We start from the raw sequence: 18,482 nt of genomic DNA on the forward strand, positions 1-18,482 counted from the left end.
CAGTAGATATACAAATTTTTGATAAATTATTTCTCAATTAGCACTTGTGTTATCACAAGATTCACCTTGAACATTACGATTGTTTAACGTGCAATTATTTGTGTGGTCCGACGTCGATAAATCCATGGACGGCATTTTGTTACATTCGAGGCAGTTTAGAGCAACAACACAAAAACGGGAGTTGTCTAAATGCGGCGTCAGTTAATGGGAGTGACGTGGTTAATCGATAGCTTTTTCAGCTTGTCAGTTGTGTAAAAGCTTGTCCATACAACAAATAACGTGACCGGTGGAAAAAAATACGTCTGAGTGTACAATAGCGCCGGTACCTATTCGCGATCTGTCAAAATTCGGACAAAAGCTGATTCTTTATTTCGTCATGTTAACATTTATTGTTTGTTTACATTGGATATTATGATATGTCTGTTGATTTCGTATAATTTTTCCCAGTTTATATTTAGCGTCAAATGAAAACTGAAAGTGAGCCGTCGTCAACAATGCAACGGATAAATTATTATGAATGTGCGTTTGTGTACATTTAATTAGTTTAATCGTATTTTCAACACTTCACATCTCGGAGTTTGTGACGTTACAGAGAGATTTTAGATTAGAGGGTAGTTTTTGATGTTCCTAGTTTAGAAGGGAAGTTTGCTCAACTAAAATTAAATTTCTCTGGGCAACTTTTAATTTTTCTTTTCTTCGAGCAGGATTAAGTGAAACAATAAAGAAATGAAAACACTAAACATGTGACAGCCTGGAAGAAAGTTTTGACGGTGAACTCAGATACTAATCGCCTTGTAAACATCCATATCATCAACAACCTAGTTTATTTTGGCAGTATTTATTGTAAGTGCTCAATTTACCTTTTAAAACTTGTTTACACGTATATTAGAGGAAGTGTCTAATTGATAGAGATTTACTTCAGTATTTAATTACTGTGTACACGTATCACACACATCAGGTGATTTATTCCGAAATTGCATCGGTATTTTTAAACTGTTGTTTAATAGTGCGTTCTATATGTTTAGTGTATTTATCTGAAAATTATGGCATACGCTAGGGAATAACTGATTGGCCCCAAAATGTTAAAAATTAACAAGCAATTGTTTATGTTGACTTTGTATAGTTGAAGTAAAAAGAATAAAATACCCGGTAATTGTTCACTTTAACTACTTCTGGAATTTTCGCGTTTTTTCTGGCTAGACAGCCTTAGGACGTCCTCCTACATCGTTTCCCACCAGTCAAACCTTGTGCAAATGAAAATTTTCCTTACCCTTTAGTTATACTAAGACTTGGCGCAACTTTGACGCGACCTTGAAACACAACAAGAGAAAAAAAAAGGCATTTGCACAAGGTTTGAATGGTGGGACACGACCTAGGAGGACGTCCTGAAGCTGTCTAGCCAGAAAAAACGCGAAAATTCCAGAAGTAGTTAAAGTGAACAATTACCAAATACCCTAAAAAGGCTTTTTAAAGTCAAGTAACTATGTATTTATAACACGTGATAAACTATAATTCGCATTGACAACAAAAATTTTAAATTTGTTGGTTTTATTTTGACCGGATAATTTGATTGGCGCCAATACAATAGTCTTAGCAAGGAAGGAATTGAGTTAAATTTTGCGACTTATATTTTTTTTTATCAAGCGAGCACGTTGGTTGTTGGTATAACCATGGTTACCACTTGTTTGAAGCGAACAATAATGCCACCACCACGAAAAATGGCAGTTTCAACACGATTGATAAATAGTAGCGATATCCAGGTTCTACTTTGGCCAGCTCAATCACCTGCTTTGAACCCTATAGAAAACCTATGGGGTGAAATTGAACGTGTTTTAAAAAGAAAAAATACAAAACAAAAAATGAAATTTTTGAGGCCGTCCAAGAATTATGGACCAACTTACCCAGGCCTAGAATTGAAATCAATGTCGAAGTGTTGCCAATCCGTGTTACATCTCAATGGTTATGCCATAAAGAAAGTATTGAATGTCTGTTTAGGGCCAATCCATTGTCCGGTTAAAATACGACCAAAAAGTTAAAAAAAAATGTTGTCAATATGAATTATTGTTTATCATCACATATTGTAAATAGTTTTATTTTTCACTTTAGTATAATTGCATGTTGCATGATAACTCCTAGGATACGAAATACGCAAACATGTCCATAACAACCGCGGAATAATACAGGGCGTAATAAGAATAAGCGAGCGTAATGAATTCATAACGCCCTCATCAATTCAAAATTGCAAATATGCCTTTTTTTTAAGAACACGTATAGTGAAAAATAAAATCTTGTATGCACCACGGCGTCACCGAACGATTACGCCCATCGAACGATATCCATCTCTCGGGCTAAAGCCCTCGAGCTGGATTCATCGTTCTCCGGGCGTAATCATCGTTGTAACGCCCTTGGTGCATAAATAGCTATTTTTACATTAAATAGTAAATAGTATTTTACATTAAAAAGCCTCATAATTTTCAAGGTTCATATTTTATTCTTTAAGCTAGTTTGACACGATGCTAAATTTTGTAGAAAATTTGTTTGAAAATGAGAGATACCCTGGATCAGGACCAATGAACGATCAGGATCATAGTCTGTCTTTGTCATTTTTACAGAATTTTCTGTGAAATTTAGTATCGTGTCACACTAGCTTTATACTCCAATTAGACAAAGTCAACATAAACAATTATTTACTGATTTTTAACATTTTGGGGCCAACCAATTGTTCGTAGGTGTATGTATTCACTTTGATCTGGCAGCTTTCTATGAAATATAAAATTCGTTTAAATTTATAATTAGTTGAAACGTTACACCTGAAATCCATTAAAAAGTTTCTTTGTAAACGTAACGCAAATTTAAACATAACATAAATTTTATTTTTCATGATATTCGCGTAAAAATACACATTGCACGTTTGTATCATCGTCAGTGTTTTTTTTAAGATTACATACATATTTATTTTTTCACCATAATGTCTTAATGTCATAAAGAGGAGAATAACGAATTCAAAAATTCCCGAAATTTAATATCTATATTTTCATTACACACTGTCTAATGAAGTTCCGCACAAGGTTTTCTTTTCAAGGTATTTACCTGCTTCAACTTGTCAAACTGTTTTAGTAAAAATTAAATTAATTAAAAAAAAAATCTCTACATATTTCCATTAGTGAAAATGTAAAGAAGAAATAGTACGGGGTGAGCAACAATAACTGTTACAGTTGGCAATAAAAAAATTTACATGAAATTTTCAAGACTGTGAATTGTACCTATTTCGGTTTGTTTTATTGACATTATTGACAGCTGGCATACATTTCAAATTTAAACGTCTTGGTTTTTGTAATCTTTTACCAATAAAATGGTTTTCTCGTTGAAACATGACATAAAAATCACCAAAAGTCACCAGAATTTATTACCAACTCAAACAGTACTTGTTGCTCACATGGTATATTATGCACCGAGGGAGTGAAGTGGATGATTTTTACCCGAGGTGCAGTTTGTAGAACCCTCAGTGCTCTGTAGAACCCTCGGGCTACGCCCTCGGGTTATTCACTCCCGAAGTCCATATACTATTGTTTGCACGACTCACCGATTTTAATAGAAAAAATTTTGTAATTATCAGTTATCACTTATCAATTATAACTTATTATCACTAACTGTCAAGCTAAATTTAAGTGTCATGTTGACAGTAATTTTTAACCTTTCGACCTTTTTCAATTAAATTTTTTGGATCGTGCAAATAATAGTATCTGCACCTTGGGACTGCATTTTTTTTTATTGCTTTTAGTCTTCTACGTTGTCAAATAACCTCGTAGGTAAAATTTCGGCACATTTTAAAAATACCCTCTGTATATCATATTTTATAAAACGTACACCACTGCGGTTTCCTTGTTTTAAAGCATATTTCCTATAGGTTACTTCGCATTGGCGTACATTTTATAAAACATGATATACAGGGTGTATTTTTAAAATGTGCCGAAATTTTACCTACGAGGTTGTAGGACAACGTAGAAAACTAAAAGCAATTTAAAAAAATTGTAGCTCAACAAATTAATATCATTTTATTTTTTGACACATGAAGCCAGTAGTTCGTGGTTAAAATATCTGTACAACTTTCAATAACACCCTGTATACAGGTCGTGCAAAAACTTTTTAATGCGTCATAAAATTAAATATCTTCAAATATTCTTGTCTTTAATAACATACAATTTTTTCTAAATTGTTTTTTTTTAATTTTTTTCCAACTGTTTGATAGAAGTTAAAAAAAAACCTCAAAGTTTTTTTTTATTAAGTCAGTTTTGAACTGGAAAAATTGTATTCCACATTGCGGCTGTGCGTACGTTTATGCGTCTGTCTGTGGAATTTTCTTTCGTCCACAATAACTTCTGCAAGAATGCAGGGATTTTAATTTTTGGACAAAATGCTTGTCTCAGCAAGGGCTCCAGGCTTATTGATTTTGCTGCCAATTGAACTAGTGGTTTTGGAAATACAGATAAGCAATTTTGTGGTTTATTTTTTCGTTCACAATAACTTCTGCAAAAAAGCAGCGATTGTATGTTTCTTTACAGAAAATATTTCAGTTAGTAAGGATTCAAGGTCTACTAATTTCAGTGCAAGTCTGATTAGCTGTTGTGAAAATATGCGCAATTTTACACTTACAGAATCGAAATAAGAGTTTGGTCAAAAATGCGTTATCACAAATTCTGATTTCCCCTTATGAAACTTTGTACAGGGTCATTATAAATGATTATCTCATTACAGTAGGCGTTGGTGACGTAGTTGAATGTGCCGCAAGCTTCATAATATGAATGAAACAATAGGTGGCGCTAAGGTCGGTAGTGGAAATCTGTCTACTAGTTTGTCTAACGTTGCGCGGGTGGCGGCACATCCAAAATTTGTGTGGGTTTTCAACGCCAGCTACGATGGGACAATCATTTATAATTATAATGACCCTGTAGCTGTTAGAAAGTTAGAAACTTTTGTCTAGCTTGAACGGTATTCAAGAAAAGAACATTTTAATTCGACCAATCAAAGCGTTTTAAACCATCCAGGTGTATTTCCTGTAATTGTTGCTAGGTGATAATATACGCTTCCATTCACATTAACACCTGGAGTTCCCTTTCTGGAATCTAGATTGTCGTCGACATTGGTCAGTTTTCTCTGGGGAGCGAGTTCTGGGATACCTGTATAATATAAAGAAACAACAGATATTCATTCTGAGATTTTAATATACCTATACTACAGACAGATTAGAACTCGCATGAAACTTTCATTAAATGAAAGTTTCATGTGAGTTCCAATCTTTGGTAAACAAAAATTTGATAAACGGGATTTCATCGTAACACATACTTTTATACTCGTAAAAAAAGGCAAAATGTTTTTGCTTTAAAAAACATCCTTTGAAGTTTCCAATCCTCAGTGATATCACGCGGGTTTTATTAATAATAATTAGTAAGTACCACCCTCGCCCGAAATTTAATTAAATTCACTACGAACCAAGTCCCAGAGAAATAACATTTCAACAACAAATTCAACGATGAGCGTGAGAGACCTTCGGGCGTGATTTAGTATATTTAAGTGACCCTATTAACATGATTTCCATTTTATCCAGAAAAAAAATATGTGTAGACAAAATCTACCATCATTTACGATTCACATTTGTCACTTTCTAAAGTTGCCGCGCAAACAAACCCTTCCTAATTCCCCCACATGTTTAAACTAGCCCGTTATTAATGACATCCAACCCCAAGAAAAATTATTTAAATAGGACGGATGTGACTCGACGAATATCATACAAAGAATTCGATTTGAATCTTGCTACGTCTAATAAATCTTCAATAAAGATCTCAAAACACGCCACAAGTGTATAAATTTGATTTTCGCCAACGGTGTACCCGATTTATATTGTCCTATTCCTGTCTTCTCGGTATATCTATAATTTGTTTGTGACTCCCCCGTCACAGTACAGTATTTTTACATGGCATTAATTTAAATTAGTCCCATTTTATCTACCAGTCACCAATGCATTACTTTAATTTTGATTTATCCCCCGGTATCGTCGTCACTGCCTTGCACAAGTATTAAACAATCAATCTACTGACAGCAAAGTTGCACAATCACACAAATTGTGCCCATTGTATCCCTTTTTACATCCATGTGCTGAGGTGGAATGAATCAAATATGGTCATTGTGGGGGTCGCCGTGACTGATATATTTATTCGAGCTTGAATTGTGATTTTCCTTCACGTTGTTTGTCTTTTGGTAACAGTTCAAGAATCTATTTACGCCCGCTCGGTGATAAATGTGCCTTCGGCATGGTTACATCGAGTTAACTGAATCGATTTTATTTGACAAATTGGAGGTTTTCGCTGAAAAATTATACTGGAGACTTATCTGAAGTACTATCAAGACTCTCCGTTTTCAAAAGTTAATTGCGCAAATTATTTGCTCGAGGAAGCTTGAAGACTTTTCAAAAATAAAAAATATATAATACTGACATCGATTTCATATAATATGCAATTATCTTGGAATTGATGCTATTACCATAATAACAGTGTAACGATATGGGTTGCATGTCGAATGACTCGACCACCAGTTTAAAAAAACGTAAGAAATTAGACATCCTTGCATCAGTGACCCATTTTCAAAATTAGACATAATTTTTGCAATATTCCGTCCCCACACTTTTCCGTTTCGTTCACTTTTACCTTGATATATAGAGAGGTCTAAAAGCCGGTGTCATTTGAGCTCAGTACATATCAACCCGGGGTTAACTTTTATCTTTACATCAGATTGCTGTTTTCATCGATCGATCTTACTTACTTTACTCACTTACGTTAGTAAACCCAGACAAGTCGACGACTCTCTTTGAAGTCATTTTTCACAATTCCACGTACTTTTTACGATTTGTATTATGTTCGACTTCTCTAAAATGAATACTAAAATTTTCTTATGGATATATTTAAGACCGTCTTTATGTATGTCGTAATTTATTTGATGGTGTCGTTTGCATTGCGTCAAATGAGACGATACGTTAGCGAAAGAATTTTTCAACGTTATTGTACATCACAATAACTTTACGCACTGGTTAGTGTATGTGGTGTACAGATAAATAATGATTTAAACGGTTGTCAAATCTAGCGACAATTTAAACTATACGGCCTCATAAAGGCCAACGAGCTTCCGTGTCTGCAATATGGGTGTTCGATGGCGTTAAACATATAACTTATTGCACTGGAAATGATGTGGTTGCAGTAAACATGACGTGTCAACCAAAAGAGAACAACTTAAATATCTTTTCATGCTTCTAGCATTCAAATTGTGCTTTCGGAGACTGACACTTCTACGATGTTATTTTTAACACCAAAGCCAATTTTATTCCTGTCAATTACTGCAACTTTAGAAAATATAATACAATATCAAGCTACATTATTAATTAAAGTTAGCGCAAGTAGCACTTCCCTGGAATTCGAATATTAACCAGATTTTGAATACTGAAAACTTATTTGAATACCAGGGATAGTTAAAAAAAACTCTCTGTAAATTTATTAATCAAGTATTTAGAAAACCTATATACAGCCTGTCCCAGAACTGCCTCTCCATAGCAAATAGACATGTGCCGACAGTGAGACTGGAGGAAGAGTCCAGGAAGTCCAAATCCAGACGCCGAGGAGCGGATTTGCGGATTCCCGACGGAAGGTTCGTGAAGAACCAAACGCCGGAGTGCGGAGTCAAATTCCACGCCCGGATTTCGTCGTCTACCGTGGGCCCGAAGAAGTGACGATCAAGGCCAGGGTGATAGAAAATTTTTTTTAGTTTCGCGAAGCCAGCCTGTCGTATCAGCCAGAACGTTTTTTTTGTTCGGGTTGAGTTATCGGTCTGCTGGTGACCTCGCCTGCAAACGGCCGGTCAGGCCGATAACAGTTTTTTTTTGTAAGAGTTCTTGTTTATTTTATTTCTTTATCTTTTGTGTCCTCATCCGCCGCGCGATTTCCTTTTCTATTTTGCATTTAGCTCTTTTTTTTGGGAAACGAGGTGAGGCCCGAGGGAACGGTCCCGCCGATCGTGGGCGGCGTAGAAGAATAGCGTCGAGGACGATACATCGGGCTTCACTTTCGGCTCTCCCCTTTTTTTTTAAATTTAGTTTTTGAATTCAATTTATTTTTTGAGTTTTCTTTTTTTTTGTCGCGGCGAGGGCACAACTTTTCATTTTTGTTCATAATTATTGAGTGTGAGAAACGTTTTATTATCAAATAATCAGTTTTGTACGTGTGCAGGACTGGGTGAAAATATATTCATTTTGTTAAAACCACTCGGAGTTTTCTTTCTTCCTGTATCACCACCCACCTCTGCATTTAGGTTGTACTTTCGACCAGTCTCCAGTGCATCTCGACCCGAAGTCTGTTAAATCGTTATTTAGGGAAAATTTCACCATCAGGGAAAATAAATAACGTAACAATACATAAAGGTCGTTTTAGAATGTATGACAGCACGATGACACTAGCGTCCAAAATTTATTGACCGCGACCGTACCTAGAGCTTTAAAAATCCTTACACCTAAATTTTTATAATATATTACTTGTCATAGTAAATTTTAAAAATTTAATCTTTTTTATTTCCCATAATGAAAATAAAACATCTAGGGGAAATTGTAATTAAGCTGTTAAAAAGTTCTAATCAATTATGAAAGATTAAAACTGCAACAAAATCGATCTAAAACAGTGACATACTGACATTAGATTCTCAATAATAAACAATTATACTAAGTATGAAAAGGGTTTCTGCTGCAAGACATATCAACATCAAAATACTACTTGTCGATAAAAAACCACATTTAGAAAACAAAAATTCTTTATTAATTGATCTATTAACTAATCGTTATTGCATGTAATTACATTATCATAATAATAAAAATGGTTTCACTTCATTTTCAGCTCATGTTTACCTTATTGGGTATAATGAACATTTTTTGCCGAAAGATATGTTGAGGTTTACAATTTGTATGTTTTTGGTTGCATTTAATCTACAAAAACGATACCACTTGACGTCATGCTAATTAATTTATTGCACATAGAAATGATTGCACTTAACCGATGCTTGGACACTAAATTTCATTAAAATTAACTTTGCAACAATGTAACCCTGTCAACATTTGTTTCACTTTCACTTTCAGCTTTTAAGGAATAAGTCACTAGCTGCATCATCAGTGGCGGGGGCGACATCCCGACGATCAACTGCCCCTGAGGCGTTTGTTGATTATGCTGGTACATATTTTCCATGTGGGTTTTTTCTTCAGTGTGCTTCTTCTGCTTCCTTTCTTTGGCCCGCCTGTTTTGAAACCAAATTTTTATTTGCCGTTCAGATAAACCCAGCGTCACAGCTAGTTCCGCTTTCCGTCTGACTGTTATATATTTATTATTGAAAGTAAACTCTTTTTCAAATTCGATCCTTTGAAAGTCCGTATACACGACGCGGTATTTATCTTTGGTTATGGTCTTTCCTACAACAAATTTCCAAAATCAGTCATCGAATCAAACGCAAATTTTTCTACTGTTACTACTACGACTACGAGTATTTCTGAGTATTACGAGTATTTTTCATTAGTCTATCTCAATAGGAAATAGTACATAATTAACGTTATAAGTCCGGGAACTCATAGTTTACAGTAATTGATCTATTAACTAATCGTTATTGCATGTAATTACATTATCATAATAATAAAAATGGCTTCACTGCATTTTCAGCCCATGTTTACCTTATTGGGTATAATGAACATTTTTTGCCGAAAGATATGTTGAGGTTTACAACTTGTATGTTTTTGGTTGCATTTAATCTACAAAAACGATACCACTTGACGTCATGCTAATTAATTTATTAGTAATTAATTACCGAGTGCACCTAGAAATGATTGCACTTAACCGACGCTTGGACACTAAATTTAATTAAAATTAACTTTGCAATAATGTAACCCTGTTAACATTTGTTTCAATTTCACTTTCAGTTTTTAAGGAATTGGTCACTAGCTGCTGCATCATCAGTGGCGGGGGCGGCATCCCGACGATCAGCTGCCCCTGAGGCGTTTGTTGATGATGCTGGTACATATTTTCCATGTGGGTTTTTTCTTCAGTGTGCTTCTTCTGCTTCGTTTCTTTGGCCCGCCTGTTTTGAAACCAAATTTTTATTTGCCGTTCAGATAAACCCAGCGTCGCAGCTAGTTCCGCTTTTTGTCTGATTGTTATATATTTATTATTGAAAGTAAACTCTTTTTCAAGTTCGATCCTTTGAAAGTCCGTATACACGAAGCGGTATTTATCTTTGGTTCTGGTCTTTCCTACAACAAATTTCCAAAATCAGTCATCGAATCAATCGCAAATTTTTCTACTGTTACTGCTATTTCTGCGGTAGCCCGAGTTCATCTGTAACACACGGTTTTCCTGTAATATGCTTTAGCCCACGTGTTATGTACGGTGCGATCAATTAAAAAATAAATCGAGTCGGCGTGTTACCTATGGCAACCCATGCTATAGCATAGGCTCCGAAGCAAACTCGATTTATTTTTTAAATGATCGCTCGGTACAACATTTTATCTACGTCTGTGAATTATTAATTAAAAAAATCAATTTTTGGCAAAAACGTCAAATTTGACATTTACAAAAATATATTTTGATAATTGTTAAATGTCAGTGTCAATCGTTTTAATTCAAAATCAAAGTAACAAGATTGAAATAATTGGCTCAATACCAGGACAACCAGCTAATTCTGTTTGTAAACAACGCGTTGTTTTAAATTTTTCATAATTGAGAACCGGGTCGTTTACGTCTTATCGCGGCTCTCGGAAGTGAAGTGACTTCGAAAAACGTACAGTGGCGAGCACGGAATTTCGCACACATGGGACATTTTACTGACATAATTTTATTAAAATGAGATACTGGCGGCAGTTTCGTGACAGTTTAGGTGAAACATCAGTCATGATCACATATATCATGATTGATTATAACGACAATAAAGCTTAGACTAGATAGTTTTTTTTAATGGCATACAAATTGGTGTGCGAAATTCCGTGCTCCCCACTGTACATGGGGTTACCCCGACGTCAAGTGAGAAAAGTACCAGAACCTGGAATGGAAACGTGTTTCGAGGACGACCTGGGGCCCAATTCTTCAAATCACTGGAAAATATTCGTTTGAGAATATTTTCCCATAAATGAATTCCCAGTGGAATTTAAAATGTCTCATATCTGTATTCTTGAACTGTTTGGAAAATGATTTCACATGAGAATTTAAAAATGCAATATGTTGACAATTTGGATCAAACGGGTCTATTTTCGGATAAAGTCTTTGTGCTTGGGCAAGCATTATTTGTATTGCAATGAATTCCAATGAATTCTTCCATTTTTTCTTTTACAAACACAATTATGTATTAACAAAAGTGTCACATTTGACAGTCGAATTTCTCGCGAAAAAATTATTTTCCCATGATAAACACTAGGTGAAATAATTCTCCGGATTACTAGTGGAACAATTGCCTGACATTAGTCCAGAATACACTTTTGCATTTCTCATGAGAAAATTTGCCTATTTTTCCAATGAGAATTAATTCCATCGATTCAAGAATTGGGCACCAGGAGTGCTAGAGACGAGCGTCTCTGGAGGTGTCACTGTAGTTTGCGTCGTTTTTCCAGTATGATGTGTAGTACAAAGTGGTCTCTTGTGCGAATAACCCAAAAGAGAGTCGTAGATGATATCATTAAAAGTGGAAGTGAGTCTTTTTGTGCCAAGCCCAGAGATTGAAGACCGAAACGATTCGTTGATAGAGTCAGTGCGATCGGGATGTATTTCTATCATGCGGTACATTTTAGCTATGTCCCCGTTTACGACGTATTTAAAAGTTCTGAATCTCAACAAAATTGCAAAAAGCTCTGGCTGGATTGTAGGTCCTGCCATGAGATTGTCATTTAGACTCAATGCATCAGCTGAGCGAAATGACGCGTTAAAAACAACTCTTAACTTGGTCGATGTAGAATCCTTGAGTACCGCGTGATGAGGCAAATACGTACAGTTTAGTTTATTTAATTCGCAACCCGGAACTTCCCCCAGTGACCCAAAGAGATGTAATCCCGCATGAATTGCACATAATCTGATTTTAGTGTAGGCCTTTTGTTTAGGTTTCATTCCAGGTTGTTAAAAAACCTTACAGCACTATCGCGGTTTGACTTGAGAATTGGAGGATCATTTTTAATTTCAGTTTAACGAGAAACTTTCCGTTTGTTTGTCTGCACGTATTTGGAACAAAATGTTGCTCGCACTTAATCTCTTCATTTGAAAAACATCTTTGTTCGGAAGGGTTGCAGCATTGTTCTAGTTCGAAGAATTTTTGCACCTGGTTCTCTAAAATGTCGCTTACCGATGTTAGAGAAAGTGAGCAGGTGCTTAAGCTATTGTTATTGTTCATATTTAGTGACCCACCTGTAATGAACCCTAAATGGGTATTTTGCAGCATTAGTTTGTTATGCTTCTTAAATGTTATTTCTCTGCGGTCTTGACATAAAAGGTTCCAAAACAGGTTTTTTTGATCACCAGGGGAAGATTTTCGGTTATTTTATTCAAAACAAAACAACGCCATTTGATGTTTACCTGGACGGCCTGTTTGATGTTTGTCGAAATTTCACCAATTCCGCCAACGGTTATATTTACGGCTTTCTGCTTTTTGGAAAATGATGACGTAATATAACTGTTCATGGACCCTGCATCCAGGAGAGCTCTACATTTATGTGACTTATTATTACGATCTTCTATGAGAACGATCGCGGTTGATAACAAAATAATTGATGGTAATTGTTCACTTTAACTACTTCTGGAATTTTCGCGTTTTTTGTGGCTAGACAGCCTCAGGAAGTCCTACTAGATCGTTTCCCATCATTAAAACCTTGTGCAAATGCCTTTTTTTCTCTCTTGTTGTGTTTAAAGGTCGCGCCAATGTCTTAGTATAACTAAAGGGTAAGGAAAATTCATTTGCACAAGGATTGAATGGTGGGAAACGATCTAAAAGGACGCCCTGAGCCAAAACAAACGCGAAAATTCCAGAAGTAGTTAAAGTGAGCAATGACCTAATTGACGATTGGGACCTCATAGAATGAGCGTTTAAACTTTCTACCTGTGTTGGTGTTTCATTGGTTTGCGTGATTTGTCTTTCTTTATGAAGCAAAGTGTTGTGGCTTTGATTACGTTTACGGCATTTGAATTTGTACTGACAGTTGTTAACAAAATGATTGGGTCTTAGACAATTAAGACATAACTTTAGGTTTCGTGCTTGAGTGTTTCTTTCCTCTACGTTTAATTTTTGAAATTCATTGCATCGAAAGATCGGCGGTTAACGTAGCCTGCCATTCTCTTGCAAGATTGTCGTCTAATTTGTCCACAATTATTACGACTAGAAGAGCGTGCCAAGTATATATCAATTGGTACTTCTAGAATAGCTGTCTTAAGGCTATTCTATACAGGGGCCGCAAAATACTGATTTTTTATTGCAAAATTATAGCTTCATAAAGATATTTGAAGCGATTCACGATACACTTAACTAATCCTAATGTGTATCTCTAGGTCGCTCTGGGATTGCTTTTCGGTTAAATTTATCAGCTTTTTAGTAAAAAAATAAAATCCAAATTTTTTATTGCACAATATATCCACTATTGTAAACAATTTTGGCCTAAACTTGAGGTCAATGGATAGAGGAAGCAAATCTACAGGTCGCCTTGGAAGTGAATTTTTCTTTATTTCAAACCTTTTTTGTATATTTCATTAAAAAAGGAAATAAATTTTATGTATATTTTCAGCAAATAGGCAACACACAATACGGTTAGCAATTTGGAGCTTAGGGATTAAAGGGTACCCTATTAGTAGGGTTGTCGGTGCAGTGTTACAAAGGTATACAATAGACAGCATTGTTCTTATTATATTATGATAATCTACTTATTAAAGTAATATTTGCAATTTTTTTTAAAAACCAAGATTTTTGCCAAATGATTCATGGGGACTTGGATCGAGTCGCACATATAAACTCTTATTAATTAATGGCGCTCTTTTAGAAATCCGCCAACATTTTCAGCCTTTTCTGATATTTTTTAAAATGATAAATGACATGGTGCCGAATTCTTATAAAATAAAGGGTGTGGTACTTAGACATTTTAATAATGCGGAATTTATGCAGACCCAAATAATTTACCTGCTTCATCACAAGCACATATTTAGAAGTGGGTAGTTGAAAAATTCGACTCTACTTGCATGTTTGCCAATGTATCCCAATTTCCAAGAAGGGCTCAGAATCCAGGCTAATGAGAGGGGGGGAGGTAATAAGTGAAGTCAAATAAACAAAATTGTTCTACTGATCATTATTGCTTTCATAGTTGCCTTGACGTGAAAGTGTGCGATAAAGTGTTATTTTGAGTTATCCCTGTGATTTAGAATAAAAAATGGGTTTGTGCAGTAAGAAGAGATTGACATGTGGCGCTCGTCGTCAAAATAAGAAGAAGTTTATAAAAAATCTTCAGTTTTTTTTTCGGATCCTTTCTTATTATGGTGATATTTTTGGTATCTCATGGTTAGTGTAAGGAAAAAGCTATAATTAGTTTTGACTTCACAAACAAGTATCTACTTATTAAAAAAATGCAACTGAAGAAAATGGTTGAAACTGTTGGTAACTAGAAAATATACATTTCGTATCTGGCTGTCAGGTAAATGAAGCCGCTCGTAGCCCTTCTTAAATCCGCATACAATAGAGGTTTTGTTCCGAGGATTAACACACCCAGTGGGGTGCAAATTCTTGTTTTTCAGGTTGCAACCGCGAACACTTTGGTGTCTTTAAGGCAACGGTTGCCTATTCACGAAAACTGAAAATTATGGGCACTCCACAATAGCCTTAACGCGGCAACATGTGAATTCAACGTACATATCTAAAAAACACCTAAGTGACGAATGTGAGGCTTTAATTACTTGGGGTGCCTTTGTGATGGCTATTATGTGATCGTGAACGATCAGACGTTTGTTGCAGAACCATTTCTTTAAGGTATCCCACGCTACATTATAATTTTTTAATGACACCGTTAATGACTCGATTGCTCTCAAAGCTTCACCAGATAAACATGATCGCAAATATTAGAAACGTTGACAGTTGTTTAGCATGTTGTTTTCGTCTTCGATAATAGATTTAAATGAATTTTGAAATGACAACCATTCCTTATAGCAACCAGTGAAAGATTTTAGATTTAAGATTGGCAGATTCAGTTTGATTGATTGATCACGATTAGAACAATGTGAATTAGCGCTGAAACAACTACCATTACCGTTCGTTGTGGCCGCAGTGTGCGGTGGAGGCCTCATTTGTTCAATTTTTGTTTGAATTGATGATAATACATCGAAATATTTTGACTCAATTTCGACGCGGTCCTGAGTCTGTGTTTCAACAGCTGTCGTTGAAGAATCAACTAATTCAATTTCAGTCTGTACCTCTTCATAATCTTTGAATGTCTGTTCGATGAATGTTTTTCTAAATTTTAGTGGATTTACATCGTTATCATTTGATTGAAAGTTAGCAACAAAGTTTTGAATACGCGTAATTTTTGTTTTTAATGAGGTTCTTTTCTTTTTTCGAGCCTCTAGTTTGGCAATTGATTCATCTAATAAGGATGTCTCGGGCGTAATGATTGATTTGATTTACACGGTCGAGATGAAAATTTGCGAAATTAAGAACAATTGAAAAAGTCGTACGTAGTTATGCACGAGTAGTTTGGAAGGGAAATTGAATAGATTGAGAGCCACTAACCTTTGTTGATGTCTTGAGTGATGATCGCTTCGGTGCTACCCAATTCGGTGACTATTCGTGCTGCCGTTTTGCTCTTGCTGAAGGTGACGAAATCGTTGCTGCCCTCTGGCCTCTGGGTGTCTCGAATTGTTGATGTATGTATGTATTACACTTGTTGTTACACTAGAGGACCGCCGTGTGATATGAATTTAATCATCCGGCTGGAAGGACCAAAATTTATCGACGATTAATCACTGTTAGGTGGTGATATTAGCCGTAACAAATGATACGGTCCTCTTTGTATAAATACTTACAAACTTTATTGTATAAATGTATAAGACAAAATGCTGATGTACAAGTGTTAAGTACAAAGGATAGTGGTAGACTCTGGTCTGTACCGCTATATTCAGACTTAAATAAGGGTGGGTGATTTCACCCCTCTCACAAGAGAAAGTAGGCAGGACTTCCTGCTACAGTACCTGTTTCTAAATAACAATAACGTTCAAAACTACATTATTTTCTATTTTGTATAGTGGTACGGGGTGATCAAGAAGGACTGTTTAAGTTGGTAATCCTGAATTTTATTTTTAAATGGTACAACTGGAGTAACTTCCGGTTGTTGACGGCTTCACACTGACAGCCGCATCAGTGACAAGTCAAATTTGATATTTCAAATTAAATTAAACATGCTGATGAATCGTTCGAGAGAAGAGTTAATTTATGTTTAAAGCAAAATGGGGAGCACTTCCAGAATTTCCTTTAGTTAATTTTTAGATTATTATTCCAAATTCCAACTTTGATTTCTTTTTGCCGTAAATTTTTACTCTCATAACCTACCATTTTGTCGTTGTTAATGCTACGTCAGATATCTGTCAAATAAACCCACAAAACATATCCGGTTGCAGTGTTGTAAATAGCCGAATAAAAAAATGTTCTTAATTGTATTGCTAACTTAAACAGTGCTTCTTGATCACCCAGTACTATTGAGGCCAAAAAATTTCGTTCACCCAATTCCTGCCATTTCACAAAAAAATATTGTCGTTATGATTGACGTTTGCAAATTACGGTTTGAAATTTATTACTGTCACCCATAAGAACATTGCACGACCTGCTGTATTATAACCGGCCTCTTCAATTTTAATTTGAGTGATCCCAACAGAGCGCTAGTGTACGGGCGCTTTTTTTTTGGGATATTATTCATCTTAAGTTTTTGTCACCGAGAGTTTTTCTCGTTCAAATGACATTCGAATTTAAAATCAAAAATACAAAAATACGATTGTATTCGGTATTGTTTTAGAAAGAAAATATGAACTTACTGTACTCAATCTTAACGCTAAAATCATGTCTAAACCGTAGAGGGATTCAAAATGACAGCGGCAACGACAAACGAGAGGCTAAATAACCCAGGACGATCCTTACCAATACGCATGCGTTAGTAACTTGGGTGCTTTGTTGTTACATGTACTGACATGTACCGCATCCGCATGGTACTGTACCGCGTGCTGCACGTAAGGCAAAGAACAGTAGATGAGTAGAACACAAACTGAAGATATAATTATGTTTTTAGAATCTTTTAATAGGTCTATTATTGTATTCAATTTGGAGTCGTTTATGGCTATATATTAAAGCACTCGTAGTTTAATAGATCTCTAAGAAATTTTTTATCAATATTTCAGTGTATTATTGTCATTTACACCAAAAAACATCCAATATTAATGTTCAACCTCTACTTTTTAACATATGTTGCAGATGTAGTTGCATCCGTTACCTTGAATTACCAATTACATAATACAAAATTCCTTAGAATTTGAAAATTTAATTTTTTTATTTAAAAATGGAAAAAAAATCTAAAAAATAACATAAAAAACTCGCCTATGAGTCGTTTTCTAGACCTGGGATTCGTGCGCCAAATCAACCCTTATAAAACTCGTCCAAACATTTCATCACAGTTTTTTTAGCAGCAACATCTAAAATCGTTTCCTCGGAAACGCATACATTTAGTAGAGTTACCTTCAGGCAGGTGTGTGTGATTGGTTATCTTAAAATCGTTTTCATTTCAAAACTAATATACTTTTCACGTTTGTTGTTGTAGAATCCTTGTTGGATTAAATATTAAAATTCACAGTTAACAGCTGACGCGCGAGTTCTGGGACACCTGTATAAATGAGTTTACTACATAAAGAAGGTCTTTTATTGTATTGTTTCTTATTAGATACGCAAGTGTTGTTCTAATTTTTTAACAATAAATTTGCGATATTTTCTAAGTCCGTGAACGTCAAATTTAAATAACGCGCAAAATTATAGGACTTGCGCACAAGTATGGAATGGCCTGGGTCATTTAGCCTCTCGTCAACGACAACAGCTGAAATTTGACAATTTGCTGTGACAGCATAAATTGGCGTAGGATTACAATGCCCGCGAAATTATTTCAAAGGTACCACCACAATAATTTATTTTATTAAATTTTTTTGTATTATATTCTAGTGCATTTTGTAGTGTTGGGTTACAAGCCTACAATTTAAACTCTCCCAATCTCTCGCTGGACGGAGTTTACAAACATAACCTTTCGAAGCAATTGTCAACAAATTTGACATATTTATAGTTATTTATGATCAATTCAAATTTGTTTCTGATCCTAGCTCAAACATACGTAAAGTTACTAGATAATGACGATAAACGTGTCAAATTTGTTG

General features: G+C 35.3%; 2 long non-coding RNA genes across 2 annotated transcripts; one reads left to right on the forward strand and one right to left on the reverse strand.

The window, feature by feature from the left end:
* Window positions 1–158: 158 nt before the first annotated feature.
* On the forward strand, window positions 159–8,305 carry LOC138133754 (uncharacterized). Its single transcript, XR_011160503.1, has 2 exons — window positions 159–843; window positions 7,558–8,305. It is a non-coding gene; the product is annotated as an uncharacterized lncRNA (long non-coding RNA).
* A 1,365-nt stretch (window positions 8,306–9,670) lies between these two features.
* LOC138133573 (uncharacterized) lies at window positions 9,671–16,170 on the reverse strand. Its single transcript, XR_011160418.1, has 3 exons — window positions 16,104–16,170; window positions 15,811–16,010; window positions 9,671–10,324 (listed from the first exon to the last, which is right to left on the reverse strand). It is a non-coding gene; the product is annotated as an uncharacterized lncRNA (long non-coding RNA).
* Window positions 16,171–18,482: the final 2,312 nt, after the last annotated feature.

This window comes from Tenebrio molitor, chromosome 6, assembly GCF_963966145.1.
Source record: "Tenebrio molitor chromosome 6, icTenMoli1.1, whole genome shotgun sequence".
Lineage (NCBI taxonomy): Eukaryota > Metazoa > Arthropoda > Insecta > Coleoptera > Tenebrionidae > Tenebrio > Tenebrio molitor.